General features: G+C 38.4%; 1 pseudogene; it reads left to right on the top strand.

Moving 5' to 3' along the window:
- The window catches only part of LOC104389118, an 8076-nt pseudogene extending 1635 nt beyond the window's left edge, over positions 1 to 6441 (top strand).
- Positions 6442 to 8081: the final 1640 nt, after the last annotated feature.

Below are 8081 nucleotides of genomic sequence, written 5' to 3' on the forward strand. Positions count from 1 at the left end.
ATTCCTGGTGGTGTTGTCTTTCAGCCAGCACACATAAACAGTTCAGGACCGTCCAACCACATTTGTTGTGAACACTGGTTTCAGGCATTCACTGGGACTCAGATGGGTTTTCTCAGCAGTTCTTTCTTAACATTTGCTAAAAATGAATGTGATCTGACTAATCACAGTCAAATGTCCCACTACCCATTCATTTGTTCATCATTCATAGTTACTAACACAGTGGTGCGTGCTGTGCATGTAGGCACTACAGGGCCAGATCTTCAAGTATGCGGTGCTGACAGCTGGGGTCAGGCTTCATAAAGAACTCAGCTTCCATACAGGCAACTGAACCAGGATACCTTTCAAAGGAAATACAGTGGGCAAGTTGGAGCTGAGTCCTTTAAAAAACATGGTTCCAAACCCAGACGCCAAACTCTTTAAAAAATCTAGGCCTGTTTATTAGTGTGTATTTGTATACACACACCACAACATTGGCAATGGCTACTGTACATGATACAACCCTTTGGAACTATTCTAAATTCAGGCTTGTGTTTTAATCCCAGCCACTGCTTTAAAATCCCTCATAAGGTAGGGTATTTCTCTCCCTGCCTGCTACCTCCCTGCCCCGTTCTAGCTAAAAGAGCACTTTAACAATAATTACGTCCTTAACGAAATTCCAAAAACGTCATTTTATTCTCTGCTCTCCGTAGCTGTAGATAACAACAGAGCCACCATAAATGACATTTGTTTACTGCTTCTGGCATGCATCACCAGCACATGTGGAATATGCTTCTAGGAGCTCTGCAAGTAATTTTTGTGATGGGAACAAACCGGACTCTAATTTTTTTCATTCCAGATCTGTAAAGTGGAAAGCTTTAAATTACTACATTACAATAACATATCACATAAAATATTTGTGTTTTGCAGCTGTAACATAAAGGCTACCAGTGGCTTCCACTGAGGTTGAAAATGCACAGTAGCTTCCACTGCAATTTTGAGTGCTCTTTCCATAAAGCTATTACTTGGAAACTTCTCCTACTTTCCCTGAAGATAATATTTTTCTTTACTTGTAAAGCTTAAAATTTCTGCTAAAGACATTTGTTGTAAAAATTAAACAAGGTAAATATAAATTGCTACAAACAGTGGCATGCTTTGCTTTGTTTGAATAAAAATGATACAAAAACAAGTAAAAACAAGCAGTACTGGATTAGTGGCTTCAGAAGTGGACTTGTGCAAACTGCATGAAGTTCAACAAGGCCAAATGCAAGGTTCTGCACCTGGGTAGGGGCAATCCCAAGTACAAATAGCAGGTTGAGTGGAGAAAGGATCAAAAACAGTCCAGAGGAGAAGGACTTTGGTGTGATGGTGGATGAGAAGCTCAACATGAGTCAACAGTGTGCACTTGCAGCCCAGAAAGCCAACAGTGTCCTGGGCTGAATCAAAAGAAGCAGGGCCAGGAGGTCAAGGGAGCTGCTTCTGCTCCTCTACTTGGTTATTGTGAAACCCCATGTGGAGTACTGTGTCCAGTTCTGAAGCCCCCAGTATAAGAAGGACATGGAGCTCCTGGAGAGAGTCCAGAGGAAGGCCAAGAAAATTATCTAAGGTCTGGAGGACCTCTCCTACAAGGACAAGCTGAGAGAGTTGGGGTTCCTCAGCTCCTCAGAAGGCTCTGGGCAGACCTAATAGCAGTCTTCCAGTACCTGAGGGGGCTACAGGAAAGCTGGAGAGGGACTTTTTACAAGGGCTTGTAGTGAGAGAACAAGACATAATGGATCAGAGGGGAGATTTAGGTTAGGCATTAGGAAGAAGTCCTTTAGTGAGACACTCTCACAGTTTGCCCAGGGAAGTTGTAGAAGCCCCTTCCCTGGAAGTGTTCAAGGCCAGGTTGGATGGGGCTCTGAGCAACCTGATCTAGTGGGAGGTGTCCCTGCCCGTGCAGGGGAGTTTGAACTAGATGATCTTTAATGTTGTTTCCAAAGGCACAAAGGAAAACTAGGTGTGTACTATGGCAAGATGAATTTTGCAGGTAGCGTATGCACAGTTTCAAAGAAATGTTCCTTAGAGCTGCAAGATGGAGTCACTTGTGCCTGAGGAAGATGCGACTGAGCAGACAGGAGCATAAATCAGATAGAACATCCACATGACACGCACATGAAATCATGGTGATAACAACCAATTACGATGAGGGGCAGTCAGAATAAATATTTCTAGAATTTCACCTCCACTTTAAAAAACAGCATTTTCTAGACAGCTGATTCCCTGTAGGCAGATCTAACAACATTTTCCAGAAAAACAAAGCAGTATGGAATGTGGTGATTTGTAAGAGAACAGATTAAAACAGTACAAAATTTTTCAGAAGTTTGAAAATAATATTTTGGGTTTTTAGTAGAAACTGGAAAGTCCATTTTAAAAAAAAACTTTATCAACTAAATTAGAAAATAGAAGAAAAATATCAAAATTAAGAAGGAATATTTTAATACCTTCTTAAAGTAACTTTACAAGACTGACATTATATATTGAAATTCTGTTTTTGAAACAACTTTCTAAATATAACACTTTGATATAAATTAAAGTGAAAACAATTTTTGAAATAACCTAATTTTCAGTTCCCACATAGCTACTCTTTGAAATTTTCAGCTGTGAAGTCAATTAATGATATAGATAAATGCCAGATGTTTTTTGGAAAGTGGATGTTCTAGGAACTGAAATTATCTTTTTTCTTTTCCTTTCTATTTTTGCTTTATTTCCATAAAAGCAGGAAATCAAATTCAAGTGCAACAACTATCAGTATGCAGATAAGTACAAGAAACTGATTTAAAGAATCAAGAGGAGCCCCTATATTTCCTCCTAGATTATGCTAACTTTCATCAGAACCTAGGCACTGAAGATGGAAGTGATACTGAGAGTCTTTAAACTATGAGAGGCTGAGTAACCAAATCCATCCCTATTGCAGCTCCAAGGAATCACGGGCCTCCTAGAGACCCAAAAATTTCTACTTTGATGTTGTTACAAGTGGCACCTAAGCTGGGCTTCCAGTCTTACTCTTCAGTCTTACTGATAATATGAAATGTTCAGGATATTCAAATTATTTGCTAAATCCCTATAATAATTCTGCTGTTTCTAACATTACAGCAGTTTGGGATGTGCTGGAATTAACTGTTTACTGCACTGTTGATTTCTGTGTAGCCAAGATATTTTAGACAATTCAGTATTCTTACATACATTTATACTGTATAAGAACAGCAGCTTGTTTTCCGGATCTCTGGGCTCTAGAGGAGGGCTGAGTTAGGGTTTTGATAAGCCATATTCTCCAAACCATCATATCTTACTACAGCTTTCTGTGTGAATCACTTTCTTTATCACTATAGGAATGTAAGATTAATCATTCTAGATAAGTTTATTACAGAACAAATCTGATCTGTTCAGATTTTAAGGATTCACTGAGAAGTAATTTTTTTTTTTCATCTGACAGTTTCTAAGCCTGTTTAGTTTCACTGGTACCAGATTATATTTTACTTAGGACATGATAAAGTTCTATCCAACATTATTATATTTGTAATGTAAATTTTACATTGGAATTTTTCTTCTGTTTAGTATATTCAACAAGATGACTAGTTCATTTTACCATCTGAAATTTATCTCTGACTTGGAAAGCTTGCAATTTGTGATGGCTAGGAATCATATATTACTTGGAAAACCTTGCAGGAATTCCTCCAGATTCTTTCTAGACTTCCAGGCTGTGACAATATATCTTCCAGGGGATAAGACTACATAAACCATTTACCTTGCAAGAAAGATTGTTATTCCTGAAACTACAAAGGGGAACAATGATGCTGTGTCCCATTGCCTTCCAGAGCTGTAATTCAAACCTAACACCTAAGTAAGGTTTTAACTTCTAGTTTCTGAGTTGTTCCATAGACTATTCATATGTTTAAAGTTAAGTGAGTTTATAACACTGATGTTCAAGTTATTTACTACATGTTTTAATTAGAAACAGTTTTGGGGATGCTGTTAAGATTGTGTCTCATCCTTCTGTTACTGTGAAATTCACAAGGAATGGAATATGCAAAAGAAAAAAACTGAATTTGGTTAAAAAGACATCTTCAGACAAAAATACCCCTGACACGGGCTTGAGCCCAGCCATGGAGGCAGGGTTGGACCAGGGCTGGAGCAGAGTCCAAGTGGTGCCTGGAGCCACCTGCATGCCAGCTGAGTACAGAGCTTGACTGTGAGCTGCACTCCCACTATGAGCTGATTGATGCTAAAGATTTTTACATTCCTCGAGTTGATGCCCCTCCAACACCAGAGAGCATCTTAAATGAGACTGATTATGAAAACGAGTCTTTTGTTTGGAGGATCCCTTTCTCTTGAATGTTGATAACACAGATACACACTCTTACGACACATCTTCTGTAGCAAGCTATGGCAGTGGGGAATAGACACAGCTGAAAATGAGGAAAAAAATCCCAGATTCTCTCTCATTCTATGGATCAGTTATACAGCTCTTGTTTCTGAAAGTAATTTCAGCCCATGTAGTATCTGCAGCAGATAAAGTGGATACTGCCTTGCCCAGTGCAATTGCAGTATCAAATCTGATAGCAGTGGGGACTTTACATGGGCTAGCACTGAATTTTGATCAAAAGCATGCTCTCCAGCTGTGTCTGGGCAGCATTGCTTCTGGGGTCAAATATGGGGCTATCTCTGCTCTCAGTAGCAACAATGGCTGTTCAAGACTCCCGTGTGGCTTTGCAAAAGCACACATCACAATGTGGGCCAATGGGAAGCTGCCATGATCAATAACAGATGCCCATCCCCAGGAACAGCCATTTTGCACATCAAGTTTACAGGTGACCTGACACTTCTTTGACGCTTCCTATTTGCAATTACAGCAGAAGCTCCATATTTGAAATCTCATTGGAGAGGTTATGGGTGTAAGAAAGTGTCAGGTCTCTTCAGTGGCTCAAAAGAGGAGGCTTGCTATATTGAACCATATGTGCAAAAGTTCAGCTGAGAGACCATTCTATCACCCAGTATTGACTACTTGCTGTGGCCTCCCTAGAAAAAATATTCCTTGTTGGCCTGATGCCATCTCTGAAAGTGTGGATGGCCTTTCAGTACAGTTGCATGGACCATTCTAGTGTCCCTCTTCTGGTGTGGCACTCTGTGCCTGCACAGAACTCTGTGAATACTGAGCTTGCATTTTGTTGAGGAGATGTAATTCATTTTCTCCTGGTAAAGAGAGATTATCCTGGTGCAATACTGTAGCAGGACACTCTAGCTCTCAATATGCCTGCCTCAGTTTCAACTGCTCTTTGTGTCTCAGTTTTAGAGGCCCAGGTCTGAGGTATAAAGATTCCCATAAGAAAGGTAAGGGCTTAGCAAGCTCTGAGGTGGTAACAACCTTGAAGGGTACAAACAGAGGCTAAGTTGATATTCATAACACCAGCTGCTCTTCAGTGTTGAAGGACATGGACCCCAGCCTAGCCACAACTAGGCCTGAAATGGAGATAAAGTGAGAATTAGTAGATAAACAAAGGTTTGCTAAGTGAGAACAGGGCCTTCAAGGGTTTTTTCTACTGTTTTCCTTTTATTCTCCAATGAGAAATCTGGAGGTACGATTAAATGGTTAAATGACAGCAGTCAATCCACTTTATTTTATAAAAGTCTGGTCCCATCTTTGATAGGTGGACTTCCTGTACACTCTCCCAGGAGAGTTCTGGACCTTCTCCTCTCCAGTGGGGAAGAGATTAATTCAGAGAGACAGAGATTAATTCTCCAGAATTAAAATCTACCCAAGGACACCCAGCTGTGGCTGGACAAGGGTGAGAGATATTAACTCAGCAGTGCTTCTTGACAGCATTGAGAAGCTGCACATTATAGCTCATCAGACACAGGACAAGCTGGAGGCCATAGAGATCTTGAAAGCTCAGCTAATCTAAAACAGCAGCCAATTCAAATCGCTGGCTACAGGAGACATCATCAGCAAACCCCTGGCATTGGTTAGAGAGAAAGCTTGTTACCAGTTCTTCAGCAGCTGCAGTGGTCAGATCTTCTACCTTGGAAGTAAGTCTTCATGTCATGACATTGAGGAGCTGGAGAGAGAGTTGACCACTTTCTGAAACAAGAGTGTCTCACTGGTGTGTGGCTCTAGCTTGTTCTCTTTATGAAGGTAAAACAAAGACTGCGGTAGACTTGCCTGGGGACACAAGTGAGCAGAAAGCAGTGATTGTAGAAAAGATGGTTAAAATCCTTCTCCATTATGCTGATTGGACTTTGAAGAAATGTCCTAATCAAGGAAAAATCCAGGTTATGGAGCAACATTTTCAGGACTTGGTGCCTGTCATGGTTGATTACTGTCTCTTACTCCAGAGCACCTATTTTTTTATCAGATATCTGATGAGTGAGAATTCTGTAGCTAAAGAATCTTCTGGAGTGCTTGAAGCCATAATTCTTAAGTTATAAGCCTATGGGGATCACAGCTTAAGTGGTGAAATACTGCTTCACTTCCAAGACAAGGACAGATTGGAAAATTTGTAAGCCTGCACTGTGCATATGGATTTCACCAGCTCAGACATACAGTAGGCTTTTCTATGCTGGGAAAACCATCTCTGTGATGCCATTCTCTGATTCTGCTTTTCAAAGAACAAAACCTTGCAACTGACAAAACCAATTTGGAATGAAGAAAGTTCTGCTGTAAAATTGTCTTCTGCCTTAGTACTTTTTTGGTGGAGGTTATTGATGTTTCATTTGCACATGCACAGAATCAGAAAATCATGGAATCATTTAGGTTGCAAAAGACTGCTGGAGATCATCCAATCCAATCTACCAAAAGAAAGTGTCATATATCTTTGCCTAAATTTATTTCCCTTGTTTATTTTTGCAGTCCTAAATTAGCTACTTCTGTGGCTTGTAACCTCTTACCTGTTATATCTCTACAGCTAAACTCATCTTTGGCTCCTGATCAGCTGTAACATCACATTTTTCTATGTCCAATGATTTTGAATACCAAGTATAAGGAGTAAAAGTTTCCAAGGTAGCCATACAGTTCTACAGGACTTAAATTAGTGTATTAGTACAAAAATATGCATTATCTGCTTTAGTTTTATGTTATCTCCCCTTCATGTCTATCAACCTTTTTTTACCACTCAGGCAACTGAGTTATTGTGCCGAAAATAATTAATTTAGGAGTCCTGTTCATAACTGTTCATGGACATGAACATTTAAATTAGGAATTTTAAGTATTCTTGTCAGAAATATTCTTGTGTAATCGTGTGATTTGGTACCAGCAGCAATGTGATATGAATTAGCTGAAACTAACCAGAACAGCAGAACTAACCCTGTTCTTTGTGTGTGATTCACTACTGAACAGCTAAAAAACTCAGCTGCACACAATTAATACATATTTTAAAAAAAACAATTATGTCCCTGGAATAAACAAAAAAAAAAAAAAAGAAAAAAAAAAAGAAAAAAAAAAAGAAAAAAAAAAAGAAAAAAAAAAAGAAAAAAAAAAAGAAAAAAAAAAAGAAAAAAAAAAAGAAAAAAAAAAAGAAAAAAAAAAAGAAAAAAAAAAAGAAAAAAAAAAAGAAAAAAAAAAAGAAAAAAAAAAAGAAAAAAAAAAAGAAAAAAAAAAAGAAAAAAAAAAAGAAAAAAAAAAAGAAAAAAAAAAAAGAAAAAGAGAGGATTTTAGAAAATGCTTAGAAGAAAACTCACTATTTTTGGCACAGCTGTTATGCAAAAGACACTTAAGCTATGCATAAACTATTAGTTGTGGCTATTAGGTGCAACAGTTTAACACCACCCAAAAAGCTTGATCTATTGGATATAATTAATTTTTACTTTATGTCAAAAAATAGGTTATGATAATCCAAGTTAACCATAAATATATATTACTTTCTCCTTGCCCAGTTACTCTAGTGTCTGTCATTATTTACATAGCATAGCAACATACAGGAACTAGCATTTTTACTAAGCAATATATGCCTTTTAGAAGACATAAAAAACATTTGATTGGCCAGAGGAATGCATAATTCTGTGATTTTGCATTCTTTACATTTTTGTATGAACATATAATAACTCTTTTTCTTCACCCCTGGTTGAGTATC

This window comes from Chaetura pelagica, unplaced genomic scaffold, assembly GCF_000747805.2.
Source record: "Chaetura pelagica isolate M959 unplaced genomic scaffold, ChaPel_1.0 scaffold255, whole genome shotgun sequence".
Classification (NCBI taxonomy): Eukaryota; Metazoa; Chordata; class Aves; order Apodiformes; family Apodidae; genus Chaetura; species Chaetura pelagica.